Here is a 23,299-nt window from a genome sequence, read left to right on the forward strand (position 1 = left end):
TAAGAGATGGTTCTACCATTTTTAAAATGTCTAATAACTTCTGAAATATTAATACACACAGTTAATTTAAGAAAACAAAGCAAAACCATGTCTTTTTCATCTTGTGTCCCAAAAGAACTGTGTTCCCCAGATTGCTGAAATAAAATACACTGAGTCAAATTCACTAAACCCTATCAAGTCTAAACATTCAGATAAAATTGATTTAATGTTTTCACTGGTTATCTCCAGGTGAGAAAGAAACATCTTCATGCATCTAACAATGCCAGTTCTAACTTCTTAATCCTAAAAGTGCTCTTTATGCAGAAATCCTGGATAGATATCTGGGAAATAAATCATTTAAGGCATATCTTTTCAGTGCACTTACAAGATGTTTGAATGCAGATTTTGCAGTATCTGACAACACAGTAGAAGTTATTTTCTTAGTAACAAAACCCAGTTGGATGTATGTTGTATTCTCTAAACTTTTTGAGTAAGAAGAAAAATTTAGGAAATAGGAAAAAAAAAAAAAAGAAGAAAGAGGTTTCTTTATTTTTTGAGCTTCAGCTAGAAAAGAAGGGAGGAAACATAATTCTGTCAAGCAGAATACACAGAGCCTCAATATTTTGTATTTTCCACATAATGTTTTATTAACTAGTGAAACAGAAATAGAATAGAAAATATATAATTTTTTTTTTCTATGCTAAGTAAGACAAGGCTTTAACAAAATTACTTTCTGGCTTTACTAAATGAGAAGTGATTTTAGGGAGAAGACTTACTGACTCCAGACAATTTTGGGACACTTTTATATATTTCTCATGCTTCCATTACCAGATTTGTTACTGTAAAGGAAAAATTCAGCCTGGAAGCATGTTGATAGTGCTTCTTACTGAAGAAAGCTGCAATACAATTAACAGTTGCATAATAAAAGCTCCTAATAATTAGTGCAAAACAATTAGCAGGCACTTAAGTTTAACATTTGCCTGGTCTGTATCTCCTCTTTTTGAATTTGGCTGTCTACCAGAACTGAAGTGTTTGACAAACACGGACTAATTATTTAAATGGGGAAGTCCCCTACATAATGTGCCCTTTGGAAGACAATTTAATTAATGCCAATTAAAACTCCTGACTGAAAGCCATAATAGACCGCTCATTTTATTCCACCTTTCTCACTAAAGCTTATGGCAGAAAATAAGCTAACATTAAACAGCTGCCTAATGCCCCTTCGCAAGTTTAGGACTCCAGAAAGGTCACAAGAAAATTTCAGTATGCGTGTATCTGTGTGTTTGTGTGTGTATGCACATGCATCTGTGCACATTTGCATGCATACATGTGCATACTTTTCTATGTATGTTTATATATACACATGCACAAATATAAAGCATTTTGTCAGACTGAGGGTTCCTGCAAACTAGAAAACTTGAAAGTACAGAGTTCCTAAACTAAAGAGGGCTTCACCAGGCATATATTCCTTCTTTTCCTCTTTTATTTTATTAATAACATTGTATATCTTATTTTAATTGTTGTTTAAAAGTATTAAAAGGTTTAAAGGGTAGAAATAAACTGTGTACCATTGTTAGTTATCAACTTATTTTCTCTGATTCAACTGATACTTCTACGAGGTGAAGTAAGCCAAACATGCCAGTTTATACACAGAAATGAGGATTTGAATCTGTGCATCTTCACCTGAGACCTAACTCTGAAATTACTGGTTGTTCACATACGAGTTTTAGTTAAAGAAAGCAGAGGCATGGATTAGGAATTTCTTCAAAGACAGGCAAGTTTTCAGTATAATAAATGATTACCAGGAAAAAAAAAAAAAAATCTGGATAACCTTATTCTTAAATCATATGCAATAACCATCTATTGGTTATGTATAGAAACCTCACTGCTCTCAGCTGCCTATTCCATAAATATTTGCTTCTAACTCATCATCCTGAATTTTATTTATACAAATGTCAGTTCAATTGTTTGGGCTATTTAAAGCATATAAGAAAATGTTTGTAAATTAAGCTTGATCCATATCCAAAATATCTTTTCCTTATTAGAAAATAATTGTCCTTACTGGTGATGGTAAGTTAAGCCCTGTAAGAATGCAAAGAACAAGATCTTGTTTATCACAGACCCATAGACTACATATTTATCACTAACTATACACATACTAAATATCTAATTTCCATAGCTCTTAATATTAAGACACTTTAATTATTTTAACTAGGTGATCTGGAGATGGGGATAGCAGGAACCTGAATTCATAAGAAAAAAAATGTATGCATATTGCCCCTCCAAACAAAGTTTTAAAGATACTTCCAACAAGTATCAAACCTCAGCCAGCAAAACTACTAGGAAATTTATCCATGAGCTTAAATAATATTTGTCCATGGATTTAAGTAATTGCATTCCTGCTTGATGTAGTAACTCTGCAGTGAGCATTTACACTAAGAGGTGAATGCCTTTAGTTGAGGTCTATCTTTTTGCTTGTCTTGAAAGTAACAGAGTGGCTCAGTCATCCTGCCTAGACAATTTCCAAAGCACCTAAATTAGGAAGAAAAGACACCATCAACTCCTTCCCCCTCTTTATTGGAAATAGATAAATACCTCTAACATTTACTAGCCATCTTAAATGGGCCTCATTGTTTATATATATATATATATATATATTCCAGTCTCTTCCCATTAATTATACAAGAAGTAGGCAGTTAATTTAGATTAGCTACATCTAAGTACTAAAATTGAATGCAATGAACGAGGATCTAAGAGTCCCTTCACTCCAGTAGGATGAATGATTAGAAGTTATTTAAAACAATAAAAATCCATGCTGTGGATATTGTCTTTCTCAGCCTTCGTTTGCTCAGTGCCTTACATATGCAGACATAACAATACCTATATTTTGTATCTTGTTGTTAGACTCAAAGGGAAAATATATAGGCAAAAAATATACTTATTTCTTGCCCTGATTGGGGCAATACTTTAATATTGGGGCTTTAATGTATTGTCTTTCAAGCCTCCCTTTCACTCATGCTCCTACTTTTTCTCTGTTCCATAGACCCCTTTCCTTCACCCAGTGTAGAACTTAACCAGAACTGAGAGCAGGGCTGAAAGGCAGGACTCAAAATATCAATGATGGTCAAGAGGCCACTAACTTCTCCTTTTTCAAGTTTTAAGACTTGTTGAAATTTTATTTAACATTTATCTAAACAAATAACAGAAATTAAATCACCATTTGCTACCTTTAAAATGTTCCTGAAATGGAACATTTCAAAATGGAGTTATTTAAAGGTAGAGTCATAAATATGTGTAAGAATCATAAATATATGATGATGAAGATGATGTAAAAATCAACTGATATTTCCCATTCTATGCTTTCTATCCAGCACAAGAACAACACAAGGTTTGTCCTAATGAAATAGATGTGGAGTTGTTTTATTTTTTAATTCAAAATGTATTAGAATAATTGATGAGATATTTAAAGAATAAAATATTTTAATATCAGCTAAAGAAGTAAAATGCTAATTAATTATTATTAAAATAATTAAATAAGAAAAGAACAACATAACACCGTCATTTAATCAAGCTCAGCTTTTTCTAGATTGTCCTATGGAAAGGAAAATACAAAACACAAGAAATAATACAACCTAAGTGATGGATTTATTTTTATATGTACACTTCTGCAATGCAACTACTACTGTTCTTGACTCTTCATGCCCTATATTTTCTTATAACAGCATTAGTCATAGACTTAGCTGCTCTCCTACTTTTTCCTTGACCTTCAAGCAGTCCAAGCACTGCTGTTTTTTCTTTATTATTATCTGCTCCTATCTTTATCCCCTTTGCCAAGCCCTGGCCACCTCACTCATTTTTATCATTGCTTTGTTTTCTTTCCAGGCTTTGGAAACACCATTATAAATGGGATAATTCTATTTACACTCAGTATGTAAGGAATTAAAAAATGGTGATAAAACACTGTAGGTTCAACTATAGGTAGGTCATTTCCTCAGTTCCTTTCCTGTCTCTCAAAACATATGGATAAGAAGCTGAACATCAGTCTGCAACTACCATGGACTTTCAATCTTCTAGAAAAAGCCAAGGCTGTGGTAAAGGAATAAACAGAATTCCATTCTGAACACTGCAGCATCTTTCTTGATCAGTAATAAACAAACAGCTATATGCATGTTACTGTATAAAATGGATATAACTTCTGTGTCTGGATTTTGTGACCCATTTCTGTAAATTAGCTTATCAGGTAGAAAGTGATAGCACCACATACAGCATGGAAAAGGCTTTGTGAATGCCCAAACCAAAGACTGTGGAAAAAGTCGAGAGTGGGCAATGGAGCATGATAGGCAAACTTGACTGGCAAGCAGACTAGGAAGTAAACATTGTGTTTCATTTAAAGACAATACAAACAGCATAAGGTAGGATTAATTTTCTGGTCTATTTTCCAAGCATAAAGTGTAAAAAGGCCAGTTCAGATCTAGCTGAAGGAAGGGAAGAACATCCTAAAGACTGAGGTTACCTTGCATATTTCACAATGCAGTATCTTGATTACTTTGAGAATAAAGGTGGTGTGTTTTTTTTTCCCCACCTTTTCTTTTTTACCTAGATGTGGCTGATGAAAGTGATCTATTAATGACAGCAGTATAGAGTCTCAGATACTAAATTTTTTTTAGAAAAGTAGTCAAAGAAAACCTTGACCCTAGATTGTAGCAATCACAAAACCTGGAGTAATGAAACAGCAGTCCTCTATCAACATCTCAACTTCTACCATCATACGTCAGATATGAATAACAGCGACAAACTATTTGAGTTATTTCTTTTGTAGGATATTATTTTCATATTGCATGTGATGACCTCTCCAATGGACATCACAGTGAAAATATTTCAGACTTTACAGTGTATGGAAGTTCTTTGTTGATATCTTTAAAAGCGTATGAAGACAGATGAAGCCCAAACAGATTTAGGAATCTAACTCTCACAGAAAACTACTGATATTTTCAATTATTTTTTCTAATTCCTCCCTGTCATATGTGGTCTTATCTTTAATCTTCACAACAGCATTTTCAATGTCTCCATGTATGAGTGTCTTTGTTTTAGAGAAGACAGACTTGTGTCCAACCATATTTTCTGTTTCCTATGAAGTAAATTCCCAGAAACAGTGACCTGGGTGCACCTCATGAGCAACATGTGATCTTTTGTTCAGAGAGCCCCTAAAACTACCACTATGTTCACTAACTTTGCTACTTTTGTGCTTGATAGAATTCACTGTGGTGCTACTGGGATAGTTTTATTTATATTTTATGCTCAGCACCAGGCAATGTTTTCTTGCTACAGCAGTGACTAGCAGTTTATCAAATGTCAGCCCTGGTCTATGTCAATATTCCCCGAGTCTGCTGTTCCTACAATTGTCAATAGGGTAAGTTTTGACAACCTCATTTTGCAAAAGTGCCATAACACAGCAGCATTTTGGAGTGTGCTACAGCTGACTTTTTTTATGAAACAATGTATAGATTTTGACTGCAACTGTCTTGCCTACAAAAAAAATAGGGCTTCTCAAATCCTGTTGTGCTTTTGGAATGTAAAATAGCGATCTAGATGATCCATGGCAACTTTCAGGTAAGAAATTATGTTTCTATTCTCAGTGTTTTGGAAATCTCTTGGACATCCGGTTCAGCAAGCTGCAACAGCAGAGTCCTGCTGGCTATCATTTGTCACTTCTATTGCTTCTGTGAAGTTTAAAATTGGCTTTTAGTACTTTTCTACATCCTCCTTCTGATGATGGGGTTGTTCTAAGTAAATGAAGCCACCAGAAAACTTTTTCACGTCTCTGTTTTCCATGGTATTTTATTTTGTATTTTATGTACCAAATGGCTAGCTTTATACCTAATTAAGAGCAAAGTTTGCTGAAATTTAATTAGCACTCTCTTTTGTGACCTATTGTTGTATACTAGAATTTGAGTTAGAATTAGTTGGAATTCATTTTGCCTTTATTTTACATGCCATTATTTAGGTTCCCACCTTTTATAGCAACACTAACCCCTGGAGCACTGTGCTTGCCTTTATTCCCTTCCAATTATTCAGCCAATGGGTGATTAACCAAGCCTCTGAAAGTACATCTTTCTTAACACACTGTCTACTTTTAGCTTAAGTCACATATCTATATCTAAAAACTCAACTAGCTAAATAGATAAACGAAACTTATTTCTTACAGTAATTAGTTTAGTTATTGCTCCTATTTAGTTATTAGCTCATAACATTTTCCTTCAAAGTAATATGTTCCTGTCAGTTTAAATCAAATTAAAATAGTGCTACTTCAGGCCTGGATTAGAACATCTAGCCTAACTTCTGCAATGGTTTAAATTAACAGTTTACATTCAAGTCTTCATGGAAATGGGTTCAAATATTCTCATAGACAGTGTTTAAGACAACTGAATAGATAAAGCCTTCAAGAGTTCAGGGCTCTCTAATTAGAGTCATAAGGAAGATTAAAAACTTCTTATTTTTATATTTCATAAATATACTTCTTCCTTTTATATATATTGTAGCTCTCTCCCAATACTATGTCCAACAATCTCCTGCTCGGCTTTCAAACTTGATGCTGTTCATCTATTAACTCCTGATGGATCTTGCTTGACCCATTTTGCAACCTCATCACACTATGGCAAGAAGCTCTATACAGCTATCATCCACTTAGTGATAAAACACCTCCTTTTACTGCTGGCACTTGGCTCTTGTACTGAAAGCTGCAGTGAATGGTTGCTCTGTAGCCTTTCTCTCCATAACAGTACTGTTTTGTAGACAGCCATGATAACCAGTAAGATGCATGTCTTCCATATTGCAGAGTCAGCTTTGTCAGTATGAAAATCATTCCATTACTTTGGAACCTCCCTTGAATCACATTTTCCAGCTCTCTCATATATTACTCAAAAGAAAATTAAAGAATAGTACACAGTCCTTAAAATGTGAGCAAGCCAAGAATCTAGAAGGAGGTGACATACAGTTTGAATGTGATTCAACGGTAATAGCTATGTTGAGCTTCTATCCTAAGCTTACATCCTACCTTATATTCTAAAATAAAATAAAGCCTATTCTAAAGCCTGTTACAAAATATAGCTCAATTGATGACATTGGTCAACTTCCTGTTAATTTATAATAAAGGTATAGAGCAAACTTTATTTTTCAGTATATTTGTATCTCCTTCAATTTTATTCATATGTGAGGAAGCTCAAGTAGCTTTTTTTTTTTTTGCTGAACTTCATAAACCCTTTTCTCCAGCTCACCAAAGTTCTTGTTGTAGATTGAGCTCAGCTAGCAGCCAAGACCCCTCAGAGCCATTTATTCACTTTCTGCATACCCAAGCCATCTCCCCAGTTTGCCTACTGGAATGCTGCTAGCTATCTGGCTAATCTCAAAGTAAATATGGTCCATTGCTCTCTGTTTACAGTGCTAGTCATTCTGGGGATGGAAATTAAGCTGATAAAGCCTGTAGTTCCTTAGATAATTCTTCTTTTCCCTTTTCAAGATGAGTGTGACATTTATGCCTTTTATTGTCATCAGTGATATTGCAAATCCCCAAGATCTTTCAGAGTTAACAGACAACAGGCTTGCGACATCTCCTTCAACAGCACACCAGCTACTCCCATTCCATCTATTGTCTTACATATATCCAGTTTGCTTAAGTGGCCCCTAAATCAATCTTTGTCTCCTTCCACCAGGTACTAGAAACAAAACATGAGTACATTTCATGATCTTATTCCTCTGGGTTTTAAAATGTTTCATCCATGTCTAAACAGGTTTGGGATTGCTAATTGAGAAAAAGATAAATGCATTCTACAATTAAAATACCTAAAAATCTTCCTGTAAGACAACATATGAGGAGATGTATCATTAGGAACATCACTGTCATTTGCTTTTAAGCTATATCAAACTGTAGATGAAAAAGATTTTGTAAAACAAGGGCCCACTTGAATACCAGATATGCACAAATATTTATAACACAGTTCTAAATTCTCAGCTTCAAAAAATATTTTATGAGAGTATCTGTGTTTTCAAATATGGTTCTGTTTACATGTTTACTTCCTATTTTATTCTGCTTAAAAGCAAATAAAGATCCTAGCTGTGGACACCATTCTGTGCTCCACATGATTAGTCACTGTATTGATTGTTAGAAATGCACACAGCATGTTAGCCTTTGTTGGCTTTTTTCCCCTAAGAGCAATTTATTCAGACTTATGTTGCAGTAATGCACTACTGATAATTCTTGTCCAATCCAATTTTTCTTTATTTCCTTTTAGCCAATAATTGTCATTATGTTTAAGAGTACAGTATGTTTATCTTCAAATGCAATCTTAGTAACCAAAGTGCTAAAACTAATCTTCATGTACTTCTGTAGATCTCATTATAAATCTGTTTTGAACTTTCCAGCATCATTGCAGCCTGCAAATACATCAGTGATACTTCAGATCACAGCTTCCCCACTTCAAATTAACATTTGTAGGAGTAGGTAAAAATACTCTGTGAAGGCACAAAGATTGTTCTTTGGAAGAACATGATTACTTAGCAAATTGTCAGCAGATAAATTAAAAACTCAGAAGATGCAAAGTTAGAACACTGCCAACACTGAATAGGGAAACAAACAGTAAGGAAGATAACACAAAATTGTCACTTGGATGCCAGCAAGATGCCAGCAAGAAGATTCAACATTGTTTAAATTGACTAGTTGGACTTCAGGAACACACCTGTTGTGTCCATAATACTAAGACACCACAGGAAAGCATGCACTATCCATGACCAGAGCACTAGGAATGGAAAATTTTTGCCTTCTGTAAAAACACTGAAAGAGAAAAAACAAAACAACACAAACAACCAAACAAAAAACACTACCAAAAACATCTGAAAACAAAGCGCTGCTTTCCAATTCCCAGTGCAGTATCTATTCCTGACATAGAGAGAAAGTGGAAAGCTCAGCTTTCTTTCAGTCTGCATTCTGCCATCTTATTCTGCATATGTTTAATAAAAATATTTTTGCAGAATCACAGAATCGTCATGGTTGGAAAAGACCTCTAAGATCACTTGAGTCAAACCATCCACTCAGGGGAAGGAAACACCACAAACCCACAGTTACACACCCCACAAAACCTACAACATGACACAACCCCCAAAAACCCACCATGCCCACTAGAGCATACCCTGAAATGCCACATCCATACATGTCTTGAATACCTCCAGGAATGTTGACTCAACCACCTCCCTGGGCAGCCTGTTCCAGTGCCTGATTATTCTTTCAGTGAAGAAATTCTTCCTAATATCTAGTCTAAACCTGCCTTGGTGCAACTTCAGACCATTTCCTCTAGTTTTATTGTTATTTACTTGGGAGAAGAGGCAAATGCCAACCTCACTATAACATTCCTTCAGGTAGTTGTAGAGAGCAATGAGGTCTCCTCTCAGCCTCCTCTTCTCCAAACTCAACAATCCCAATTCCCTCAGCCTCTCCTTACAGGATTTCTTCTCTAGACCCCTCACCAGCTTGTTTGCTCTTCTCTGGACATGCTTCAGCACCTCAGTGTCCTTGTAGTGAGTGGCCTAGAACTGAACATGGTACACAAGGCATGGCCTCACCAGTGCCGAGTACAGGGGCACAATCACTTTTCTAGTCCCGCTGGCCATGCTATTCCTGATGTAGGGCAGGACACCTGGGCACACTGCTGGCTCATGTTTATCTGTCTGTCAACCAGCACCCTCAGGTCCTTTACTGCTGGGCAACCTTTCAGCCAGTGACATAGGTTTTATGCTGTAATAATGTCAGCAGGAGGCAATAATTTCACAGAAGGTCCAGTGCTACCCTTGCTAGATGAAGTGATTAAACTCTGAACCTCCACTGTGCAAATTCACATAGGATGTATAAGAATACAGGTGTGGGACACAAGAAACAATCCAACTCTCTATAACCTGAGTGCCCTTCAGTACTCTACCTGATGATTATAAAGCTTTGTAGCTATGAAATGTTGGAAGGAAAAGGCTCCTGGAAGCAGAACACAAAGAATTTCCTCCAAAACCCTGCAATGAATATATGCTTTTAGGATGTTTTCTTAATGTTGCATTTCTTTACGTTGTGTCCTTAACTACTTCCCATATATTCCAGGCAGTCCAGTTCTTCTGGACCTTGCAACAGAATCTAGAAAATAATGTTCCTTAATCTGAAAGTTAGCCCTTCTATTTTATCTCATTGGATTTCAATAGAGGATTATTTTACAGCCTGTAAATCTATAACACTAGGTACTTTACAGGTCAAAGTCCACTAAGGATAATTCTTGGTTTTTAATTGTTAACTTTCTTTTTCTTACATACCTGATATGTGTTGTTGGTTTTTTTTCTGGAATCCTATTTTATGTTGAAAGTTATTGTAATTAGAAACAGATATTGTGAGATTATTTTATGCATTCATCCTACCATTCCTACATGCCTAAATTTTTGTAAATGTTTACCAATTTATGTTAAGTCAAATAGGAAAGACTGTTATTATTAACTGTTACTGTTAAAACTGTGTCAATTAAATAATGGAATATAACACTGGCTGGCCCCAGCAGCCAGAAAAAACACCAAAATATATGAGACACAAAGATTCACTTCATATGATATCCCAGGAGAGCTCAGCAGTTTAAAGACTAAATTATAATTATGGCAAAAAAATCCATAAGAAGACTCAAGTGTGTTATGCCATACTTAAAAAGAATATATGTATGCTACGAAAAATTAAGCCTCAAACCTCATGAAAGAAAATCAAGTTCTAGTTTTTACAAAGATTTAGTCCATATTCTAAGGTGATATAGATCCACTGATATGTTCTCTTTCCATGTATTTCTGATATTTTGTAGAAGTTTAAAATCTACTGATTGGCTGCATATCTAACAGCATTGAAAGAATAAAGTTAACAAAACCATACCAAAAAAAAAACAAACAAAAAAGAAAACCAACAAACAAACAAACAACAACAACAACAAAACCACACCCAAAAACAAGCCAAACCAACCAAACAAAAAAAATACCACAACCAAAATCTGGCACCAGATTTTGTACAGAAAAAAAACACTTCTGCAACACCTGTTATTGTTGTCATTGGTAGTAATCCGGTGAAGGAAATTTAAGGAAAAAATAATACAGACAAAATTATTCTATTTTCTCACTGGGATATGTATTCTCTTTCTGATTCTCAGGATTACGATACTGAAAAAAGATATAGTTTGCTATTTGGATACCTAAAAGCTATACCTATGATTTCTGAATGCTGAATAATAAAATAATAATAGTCTAGACTCAAGCAGGGGATAGAAAACCAAATCAACACATTTGTTCCAAAAAGACCAAAAAAACCCCTTTTTATTTAATATTTATGTGAAGCTGCCTAAAGCAATCAGTGTTCCTTGCTTTTCTCAGCAAGAATACCAGCAAAATCAGCAAAGCAGGTAATGTCATATTTCTTTTAAGTGCAAGCATCTTAATCAGCTGATATCTCTGTACCATTTAGAATGGTAAACTCTGCCTTCTGTTGTACTGTAGATCTTTATGTAAAACGTATATGTGAGCACTGCACCAGTAATGGCCAGCTATGTGTGGGAATGTCACAGCACTCAAGGGATCCAAAGAAAAGTAGCAATGTTAAAACAAATCCTTCAACACAGTGTAAAGTAAGTGATTGACAGTGATCTCATTTGAGTGTTTACTCAGCCACTGAATTACACTGAGGTTTCCTGTGTTCACATTTTTCTTCCGAAGTCAGAAAAATAAAAATTCTCTTATTTAACGTTGTTTTCTCCACCAGTGTTTTGTTCTTTACTCTTCATGTCCATGTTCAACGACTGACAAAATCCTTCTCACCCACACTTCTTATTCACCAAATTTTATAAGTTTTGTGTTCCTGTTATCCTTTTTACACAGAATTTTCATTCATCCAACTGCTAAATCAGTACAATTAGATAACAATGACCATCAAGGTAGTTGTATCCTTTGGGCTACAGCCTTAAAATTTGCTTGAAGAAATGCTGAGCTATTTGGCATGTATTTGATCACAGACTCAAGGGCAAAGAATTTCCAGGCTTACATCCAAGCTACATTCTCTTTGCCGGCAAACTGTGTTTTGTTCTATATCCTGTCACGGTCAATCAGAACTGATAGTTCATCTCTGATGTGGATATACTCAGCTTCTAGAACTGCCACTTGGTATATTAAATGAGAATATATTTTTGCACAATGTGCACATAATTGCATGGCTAAGACCATTCAAATGGCTCACAGACAGCATTGAAATATTTTACACTGATATTCTGTTGTGTTTCAAAATTCTGATAAGCATACCATTTTCCTGAAAGCTACTCCGGTTCATATATTACTTTGTGTAAGCATCTTGCTTTCAAGGTCTCTCAAAATGTAGTAATTTCCAATGCCAGTAAAATCCCATGCATTATACAAAAGATACATTATACAAAAGATAAAAGGTTTTCTTTTTCTTTTTTTTTGCTTAATTTGTTAAATTATGAAATTAAACAGAACGATTAATGAGTCCCTTCCTAAACAATGCCCAATGAAATATTTAAATCCTTCCTCAGTGTTTATACTGGGACTTATGATCAATAAAAACTGTCTCCTTGTGATGAGTTTTACACTGAAGATTAGAGAGAAATTGATTGTTAATCTACTGTTTTTACCCAAAAAGGAGACAAACAAAAAAACCAGCTTGAACTAACCACAGGAAATAATCTATTCCACCTATTATGCAGGATCAAATAAATCTGTCAAAGATGTTGGATAAATTCTTGTAAAAAAATCATTATTGATAGACATTCTTTCACCTTCTTTGAAACCAATCACAAATTAATTTATTTCCTTAAAAAATGTAACCACATTTTACTTTAAAAAAACAACAAACAAACAGAAAACACAACCCCCCCGAAAAAAAAAGCAACAAACTGTTTTCTTCTTATTTTACTTGTAGAAAAACAGCTAATCAGCCTTCCCAGTATATTAGAAGAGTTATCACATATCCCTCTACAGACCTAACCTTAAAAGAGAAAAAAAAAAAAATCATTCTTCCTTCATCTTTTGAAGTGTTAATACTAATGTCACACTTCTCTGGTGGAATCCCTGCAGCTTGTCTGCCCTTCACATCCAAATCAGCTTGTATTTCAGTAAAGGCCTAATGAACTCTTAACAGAATAGAATCGCCTCTATCTTCTACACTAAACTTAATTTCAGTGTGAAAAGTCTTTTTTTTCTTGCAACTGCAAAATAATAGCGACTTAAATAAATGGCATATAGAAGAACTCTGCACTCTGAAAAAGCATTCTATAAACATGAGGTCCGTTGTTTGCAATGTCCATGGACTCAGAGGTTCTCATATATCTTTTGAAAGAGAATGTAGCAAGCTCACCATCGTAACAATAACTTTTAACATGTAAAAAACCTGTAAAGTAGTGCTTGAAATCCTCCAAGGAAGAGTAAAAAGAAAAGCTGTTAATCTGAAAGTCTGCTGACAGTGACACAGGAACTTCCCACTTTATTGCTGCTACTTAAGGCTCACAAAGCACACTGAGTTATAAAACACTGATGTAGAACATAAAACACACAGATACTTCCCCTCTTCCTCACCTCTAGCCATTTTTGTTTAGAGATGTGAGCTTTATGATGTTACACTTCAAAACAGTATGTCATTTAGAATGTTCAAATTTTCAGAAAAACAGAAACATACTCCAGGGCTCACAACTGCTTGTGAAAAAGTAATCCAAAACTTCTGTGCAAAGTGATTCAACTACTGGGATCAGTATTTTAAAAAATAAATAAATAAAACCACTCTTGGGATCTCCATAGAGCACTCACAGTACCCAAGCAATACCTCTTTATTTTATTCAATTCTATCTCTGATTTCTCTTAGGCAGAAACCAAATCCCTCTTTGAATCTCTGAATTAACTGTTTCACTGAGTTTTTATTAAAATATAACACAACAGTCTCTTTCTTCTCACAAGCATCATGAAAACACATGGCGGTCTACCAAATATTCTCTTCCTAGAAAGCAGCTAAAGCAGTTCCCTCTGTGGAGAATACTCTTGGAACCAATCTGTTGATGCTACATAAATAAGTTTTAATTTATCTCTGTAATGTGCCCTTGGTTCTGATTGACTCAGATCTTAGAAGGTGACACTGTAATTTGTTAAGATCATATCCTTACAGTGATTTTTTTTGTACAGTGCCAGTAACAGTAGTTGAGCTATTCTACTTCTAGGTGATTCAAGGTCTACATGTGAACTGCTGTTCTGTACTCAGTATGTAAGTAAAAATAAAGAGTAGCCTTAATAAAATTACTGTCATCTTTTTTCACCTATTTCTTTGATCCAATTTCACAAAACATTTTGGAACCATGTAGATGACAGGATGAATAAGGTATTATTAACCAGACATGACTAAATGTTAATATTCTTTAAATGCTTCTGCAACTCTCAGGGCACTCAGGTTTGCCAATAAATAAAACAAAGGCTTCAAAAACTCATTTTTTCACAATTGCTGTTAGTAGCAATGGCAGAAGTGATGGTTTCTGTTTACATCCCATGAAAAAGATGTTCACTTGCCTGGGATTTTTGCCTCCCACTATGTCAGGAACTCTGAATTAAACATTATCAAAACACTTGTGGTAATGTAAATTTGATGAGTGAGCCTGCCTTTTTTTTTTTTTTAATTACATTTTCGATTTCTTTGATTTTTCAACTGTGGTATTTTTTATTTCAACATTTTTATTAACTGAATTCAATTAGGTAAATTCAGTGGTACTTGATATGTTTAAGCTACAAGAACATAGGAAGATTATCAGTTAAATAAACCCAACCAGTTACAAAGTTATTTAGTATGAACTAGAACTTAAAAGTCATACAATAAAGTTTGGTAATCACTTTTTATGAAGATTATCTACAGTTTACATATAATGAAGAAATTTCAGAAATATTTTACAAATAGTACTCAGATTGGTCTGTGTTTTTTTACAAACAACAAACCCTCATTTTGTTTTTAATTCTGTAGGCTGAATCATAGAATCAGAGAATCATAGAACCATTCAGGTTGGAAAAGACCCTTGGGATCACCAAGTCCAACCATTACCCCTACTCTACAAAGTTCTCCCTTAAACCATATCCAACAACACAACATCCAAACGACCCTTAAACAGATCAAGAGATGGTGACTCAGCCACTGCTCTGGGCAGCCTATTCCAGTGTCTAACCACTCTTTCTATGCAAAAATGTTTCCTAATGTCCAGTCTAAGCCTCCGCTGTTGCAGCTTGAAGCCATTCCCTCTTGTTCTATCGCTAATTCCCTGCGAGAAGAGACCAGCAACAGCTTCTCTATAATGTCTTTTCAAGTAGTTGTAGAGACTGATGAAGTCTCCCCTCAGCCTCCTCTTCCTCAAACTAAACATTCCCAGCTCCTTCAAGCGTTCTTCATAAGGTTTATTCTCAAGGCCCTTTACCAGCTTCGTTGCCCTCCTCTGTACTCGCTCCAGCACCTCGATATCTCTCTTGAATTGAGGTGCCCAAAACTGGACACAATACTCCAGGGGTGGCCTTACTTAGACTTACAGAAATAAGACAACATTTTCATATTTTTCAGTGTAGTAGAAGAAGTTGAAAGATGCATGTAATTGTGATTCTACTGACTCACTGGAGCAGAAAATTTGGACCCAGCCTTTTCAAAAGTTTTCTTGCCATACATAGAGAACATACAGAAAAGGAAACTATCAAAGAATTCTTTCTTGAAAGGAGGTTACGGAACTATAAGATGAGTAGTTATATAAAGAAATCTGAATAAGTAAATAGGAGAAAAATGGAAAACACAGGACAGTGGCTTAGCATTTGGCTCCATTAACCTTGATGGGACTAATTAATTGACAGTTAGAGAAATTAAATTAAGAGAACAGTTCATCTCAACATCTAAAATAAGGCTAAAGAGTGTAGTTTTTAGGTTTTTATAGTATTCTCTAAAATTTGAAATAGCTATATTTATTCCTACAAAAAGTGTAAATAAGTATTTGAGCAACCAGAGCATTAGTAAAGGAGGGAGTTGTTTTTCTTCTTTTAGTGTGTTGAATTACTTCTAAAAATGGTAAAACCTGATTCAGGTTTTTAAGGTTTTGACATAAGCATTTTCTACTTTAAATGTAATTAAGTACCTCAAGAGTTAAGTTTAAAATTGATACAAATTTAATGAAATTCTGAAAGATAAATGCTGAGTATAACTCTTACTCCAATTATTGCAATAATTTGGAGCAATAATTTGCAATAAATTGCAAGCGGCAGCTTTTAATAGAGTTTTGTTTTTACTGTATAAAATAATTCACATTATGCTACTATATATGCTGTGAAAAGGGAGTGCAATGTTCATATAGACTATTTCTAAATCTCCAACATCACTGGAGCCAGGCAAGGATTTTATTTCCTGAAATCTTCCCAATGTCTAGCTAAGAGAACCAAATTAAAACCCAGTACATTTTGAAACTTTTAACTGTTTCTTGCAGTCACAACATTTCCATTTTACCTTCTTTATCCATGTCACTCTGACATGAAACAAAGCTACCACAGAAAAAATCTGCAGCGGGTAACTCACTTGGCTGCTGCAGCAAAAAGAGAATTTCTCTGTTGCATTTTGTTTGCATACAAGTAACCTTTATCATGGTTTACTATTTTACGTTTACTCCACAAAGGTTCCATAAAGAGAAAAATAGCAATGCCAAAATCTCCACTTTAGTCCAACATTGTATGTAAAATTTTTGCAGGTGGTCTCTTGTTTTCCTTAAATTACCATGGAAAGAATTTGGCATGTTTCATGTCTGGGTAAAAAAAGAAAGGATAAAAAACATACATGGATGAAACCAGAAAGATAAGATCGATTCATTCTCAATTCCATATATCTATGTAAAAGAGAAACTTTTATTCACTTTAGATTTACAGATTCTGTCTTTTCTAATACAATTAGGGACAGTCATTTGAAGTTAAGTTTATTGAGCTAATTGTTTAAAAATCTATACATATGGAAAATAATATCTCCAGTTTCTACATGTGGTTTTGGTTTGGCTTGTTTGGGTTTTTTTTATTAGAATCATTATTTGTAACAGGAAGAATGAGGAAAGCTCAAAAGGATTACTTCAAATCATGGACACTTCTGCTCTTACAGACAAAAAGAACTTCTGTTCTTACTAACTGACAGAAATGCAATACAGTGTTTAAAATATTAAGTACCTGAATATTTATCTTAATCCATAGTTTTGTCTGACCAGGTTGTTAACTCAATAAAACTTCTTTTATAAATACGGTTTTCCTGCTGTCTACTGTGTCTTAGTTTAAATTAACTGAGCTCATACTATCAGATATGTTTATGTCTAAAAGTGAAAATAATTATGCAGAGTTTCATAAGGCTAAGTGACTGATTGCTTTTCTCAAGCCACTGTGTTGAAAAGGAATATTTGGAAATGGCACAATTAATATAATATTTAAGGAACTGAAACATTTCTTGATATTTGTACTACTAACAAAAAATATTTTTTTTTTCTTACCTTTATTTAGAATTTATACTCAGATTATTTTCTCCCAAAGAATTATGAGATTATCTACAAAACTCATGAGACAAAACCACAGGATAAAGAAGTTATTTATCCTTTGTTTTGTTTCTGTTTTGGAATTTGTACCTAGTCTTTTCCTTCTTGACACGTTCAGCTTAATTCAGATAACTTTATAAAAATTTTCCAAACTATGTTAGACACACTCATGCCTTTGGTTTAGTTATAAAATAAAATAAAATAAAATAAAATAAAATAAAATAAAATAAAATAAAATAAAATAAAATAAAATAAAATAAAATAAAATTAAATTAAACTAAATTAAATTAAATTAAAAAAATAAAATAAAATAAAATAAAATAAAAGTATTAATTCATTACCTAATGTCATGATTCCTGCAGGTGCGATGGGAAGATCATTTATGGAACCACAAGTGAGTCTTTTGAAGCAGTTCCTCCACCCCCAACCACACCATGCCTCTTAACACCTGAGTTTTTACCCAGTTTTGAGACTCTCTAGATTGAATTTATTTAATTTTTTAAATCATTTTTCAGGCATTTTTTTTCCTAATACTGACTTGTATGCATTAGGAAGTCCAGTAACAGGATTCCTATCTCTTATAACAGTATCTCCATTAAAAATAAATAAAAATAATTATGCCATTTTCAGACACTATTTTCCAAAATCTATTGAATATTGAATTTAATAATAAATAACAGTATAGTATTCAGTAAACAGAGAGAATGTTCAGTCTTGTTCACTTGCCTGTATACTTACACAACCTTCAAGCTAAATCATGGTCCTGAATAGAATTAGGTACATAAATACAGTAACATTATATGGGTAATTTAATTGCTTTCAGTTGGAATCACATCCTTAGCTGCAATCTTTGACTTTGAAATACTATTTGTTTGCTATTCAGGGACAGAAAGCCTGTGACTGAAATAGATAAGTAAACTATTGTACTATCTAGTTTTTTAAAAGCAAAATCTATTTCACATTTACCGTAAGTCCTTATTTTATTATCACGAGAATTACCAAAATAAAGATATTAAGAATTGCTAATATTTTAAATAGTTCTAATTTTCAGTACAAAATACATAGGGGTTTGGTTCTTGATGAAAAGTATGGGGTGTAAGTCTGTATCATGAAGGTACTTACCTAAAATAATTTAAATACTTCAGAATTTTTGGGCCAGCTTGGGCTAGCTTTTTTAAATATGCATTTATTATTTTTTTAAGAGGAAAACAATTAGATCTAATTAGATCAAGAAATACAACTTTCAATTGCTAATGAAGTCTGTATGATTCACTTACTTAGGGTTGCAAATACTTTATTTTTCAGATATTCATTTAAAGCCATCTTGAGATGGATATTTGGTTCTTTTGTGTAACTGGATGTATCATGTTGGTCTATTGAAATCTGTTATCTTAAATCACTGAGGCTAAATTAATTGTGTTCATAAGTGTTTTATTTTGTCATGAATTTTATAGTGTTTCAGCACTTGTAAACATGGTAATTTTGAAAATGGTTCTACTAAATATTACAGTAAATCACCTGCAACAAAAATAGTTCAAAACCAACTGTTGTAAGTCTGTCTGCTGCTAATACAGTATCTTTTGTTCCTTTGGAGGTTACTGAGACTGGTCAGAAGTCAATTGTAGCTAAACATTCCACCAGCCGTCTTCATAAAGGATGGAACCTAACCACATGCCTATTTTTATCTATGAAATAACATGTACTGAGCATAAGCCTGGAGCAACAGATGTAATGCAATTTAACAGTCTTAGGTCTGACAAGTCTAAGTTGATGCATCATTAGAGAAGACGCATACAGAAGACAAGTTGAATTCTAGCCACCGTACAAACAATTAATCTAAAAGAAAGAAAGTGCTGTCTTATCCATTCTCAATTTGCAATCAGTAGAAGAGCAGGACAGCTCCATCCTAGTAAGAACAGAAATATTACTTCAACAGAAAAAATCCTTCTAGTTAAGAAGTACATCCACTTCTTCCTTTCATGGGGAATGGGTTCTGGTTAAAATATAACCATCATCTCCTCCCTCAGAAGAACATATCTAATCCTTACTTTCTTTCAGAATCAGAGGCTAACTTAAGCTAAAAGCTGGACAGTCAGTCTTGTGGCACTATAGGTAACCAAACCCACTGCACTACAGGAGGAAGAGACACTAGGTGAGACAGCACAAAATAGAACATGTGAGAGACAGTTTGATGGCCATGGCTACTGTGAGAGTCGGGACCATATGGCTTGGTCTTTGCTAGAAAATTAAGCATCTCTGGGAACATTCCAGGGTTCTGAGGCCAACTGGCACAGTACAGCCTATGTCTATGCTATGAAACATTTGGACTCCAGGAGAGGGGAGCTCCCTATTAGAAGCAGACCTTGAAAATTGGACTAAAACCTTTATGAGAACACTAAGTTGTTACAGGCACAATTTAATTTACTGATATACACATAGTCAATAATTTCTAGGGAGTGTCATCATTCAATATGACAGTCCTATATCAGCCAATATGTCCTGGTTTGAGCCAGGATGAAGCCAATTTTCCTTTTACTGATTTTTTTTTCCTTCAGTAAACTTTCTTTTAACTAGCAGCAGGGTGTTCCAACTAAGACTGATAAGAAACACTGGATTGTTTTTGCCATTTCTGGGACTTCAAGGTCACATCTTTGCCCTGCCAGCTCAGACACTATGGGGAGATCTATGACCCCCCCGTAGGAGGCTGAATTAGACAGACAGCTAAATTCACCAGAGATATTCCATTCCATATATCTACGTAAACTCAGAGATCACAGAAGACAATTTCCTTCTCGCTTCTTCTTCCCTTCTCTTTCATCCATGGCCAGTGTCCAAGGAGGACTCCATCCATTCATCACCGTCAACCCCCAGGCTCAAGCTCTCCTGACCCTCATCTCTCTCTGCTTTCTCTGGCAGCAGTCTGGGATTTTTCAGGACTGTTCCTAGCTAAGGAGAGTGCTGTGGGAATTGCTGGGCATGGGGGGAGGCAAGAGGCTTCTGCACATATCTGAACATATTTGTATATAATTGTATATATTTTCCTTTATCACTAGTGTTTAATTAAAGCTGTGTAGTTTAGTTTTCAATCCAGCAAAGTCTTTCTCTCTCTCTCCTTCCCTACCTGGGTGGGAGGGGGAGGGGATCAAGAGCATTGCTGTCAATCCTGAGCCAGACAGTGACAACAATTTATTGAATGGAGAAAAAGGCATGAGAAATGTCAATAGTGGCATACCACCTGGCTACTTTTGACTCCAGCTCGTACTGAAGTTCTAGCATGTACTAGTGCACTCAGTGCACAGCAGCACTGAGTGGTGGTATAACTTTGTTCAGGCCATGATTGTCCACTGTCAGCCTCCACTCACCATCAGGCTTTAGCATGGGCCAGATAGGACTGTTGAAGGGTGAGTGAGACCTGCTGGTCAATCCTTGGCTCTACAATTGCCAGATCAGCTTAAAAATGTGGATCACAGAGTCTCCGTTGGTGGGATATTGTCATCTATGCACCAATGAAGTAGAAAGCTGCCATGTGTAGTCCTACATGACTAGTTGCACAAGCAGCTGAAAGAGAAGGTGAATCAAGTCGAATTGCAGAAGTAAACACAAGGCTGTATGAGGTCATTCACTATTGAGGAAAAAAATTAAGATCAGCCAGATTTGGCAGCATGCAGTCATCAGAAAACTAGTTTCCAAACTACAGGAAATACTTCTTCATTTTTCTTCTGTTTTTAATTTCCAAGACAGGAAGACTAAATTGATCATTAATGAAAATAAAAGTGATATATAGATCAATCAGTTATTATAATTGTAAAGAAGAATAATGTTTGACACTTGAAGAAACATCACTTAAAAAATCTTCAAAAGTAGTTTAAACTGATTGGTTTATGATAAGAAATTCGAGATAGAAAAATATAATCACTGACTACACTTTTTACACAAGTTTTACTAGACATTTTAGAGCATGCAGAGCTACAAAAGGAAACAGAAGTTGTAGAATTCAAAGACCTGAAGAGAGAACATAGCTCAGCAACATGTGGTAATTTCATTTCCAAGAGTACTTTCTAACATTGATTCAGATATGCTAGTATGCTCCAACAGTTCTTGATAATTCTAGTGCAGGTTGATTTATGTGGCCAAGGTATACCAGTAAGTTGCCATCATTTACTTCATATTATAGTCTCATGAGTTTGTTAGCTATGAATATTCTTGACTTTGAGTTCAGAAGTTGAGAGAGTAGCTCACAATAGCCAAGTTCCATTACGTTTAAGTCAAAGTACCTTTTACATAATTTAAAAGAAAAACTATAAATCAAGTATTCGTGTATGAATAAAATGGACCCAGAGTCACTATAAAGATTTCTGAAGCATAGAAAATTATTTGAGGATGGTCCAGAGGGCCTTTACTAATGGCTCAAAGTGAACAGGCTATTCTGCTAACTCAAATTTGATGTTGGGAAGGCCAAAGTGACTATATGGGTTTACCACATAAAACATCCTAGAGCTGAAAATGCCACTTTGAAGTGTTTGTCTTCAAAGAGGTCCAGCAAACTGTTCAAATACCATATACTACCTTTTATCAGGAGACACCAAGTTTGTTGTTTCCCTAAAGTTAACGTTACTGTTGGAGCTAGGTTGCATTAGAGACTCACAGCTGAATTTATCTAATTTATCTGCTTCTAAAAGTCTGGCATCAAATAGAGTCATATACACAGAAAGTTCGGAATCAAAAGAATTTTTAAAGATCAAAAGAGATTATCAGTGGAATTAATGATTGCCATAGGGTAGTTATCTATTAAATAGATAGTTTAGATTATAAATATTTCAATAGATATAACTGTGTGAGAGTAATTTAGCATCTGAAGATCAGCAAAATTAATGGTACTCTTCAAAACTGTGCCTATTTCCAATTATACACAAGCAAGCAGTGAACATATATTCCCATTTCTTTTTACAGAATGGAAGAAAAAATCACTTAGCCTTTCTGTGTCTCCTTTCCTAACCTACAAAATGGATATCATTACATTCCCCCCCTTCACAGGAGCTGAAAAACATGCAATATTGTGGTCAAGATATATTTATAAAATTGATAAAAGCAATATAAAAGTCATAAAATGCATATTAATATTTTCCTCCATTATCTTTCAAACAATTTATGTGTTAAGAGAAGTACTTTAGTATTTAACTAAGAATCAGATGTGGGAAACAGCTTGCAAGGGAAATGCTGTATAAAAGTTTTTTTGTTTTGGCTTGGTTTTGGTTCAGGTTTTTTTAAAATAATAATAAAGATATGTTGCTGCTCAGTGTTAGTTTTTTTCTAACATTCTGTTTTTATAATCAGAGAATCCTCATGACTGGATAGGACCTTCAAGATCACTGAGATCAAACACCAACACAAAAAAAGCCCCAGGAAAAGACAAACAATCACACACACTCCACAAGAAAAAACACTCACAAAAAACCCCACAACCTCAGGCACTAGAGCATGCCCTGAAGTGCCACATCTACATGTTTCTTGAATACCTTCAAGGATGGTGACTCAACCACCTCCCTGGACAGGCTGTTCCAGTGCCTGACCACTCTTTCAGTACAGAAATTCTTCCTAATATCCAATCTAAACCTCTCCTAGTGCAACTTCAGGCCATTTCCTCTGGTCCTATCATTATTTACTTGAGAGAAGAGATTGACACCCACCTCCCTACAACC

The sequence above is a fragment of the Apus apus genome, chromosome 4 (genome assembly GCF_020740795.1).
Source record: "Apus apus isolate bApuApu2 chromosome 4, bApuApu2.pri.cur, whole genome shotgun sequence".
NCBI lineage: Eukaryota > Metazoa > Chordata > Aves > Apodiformes > Apodidae > Apus > Apus apus.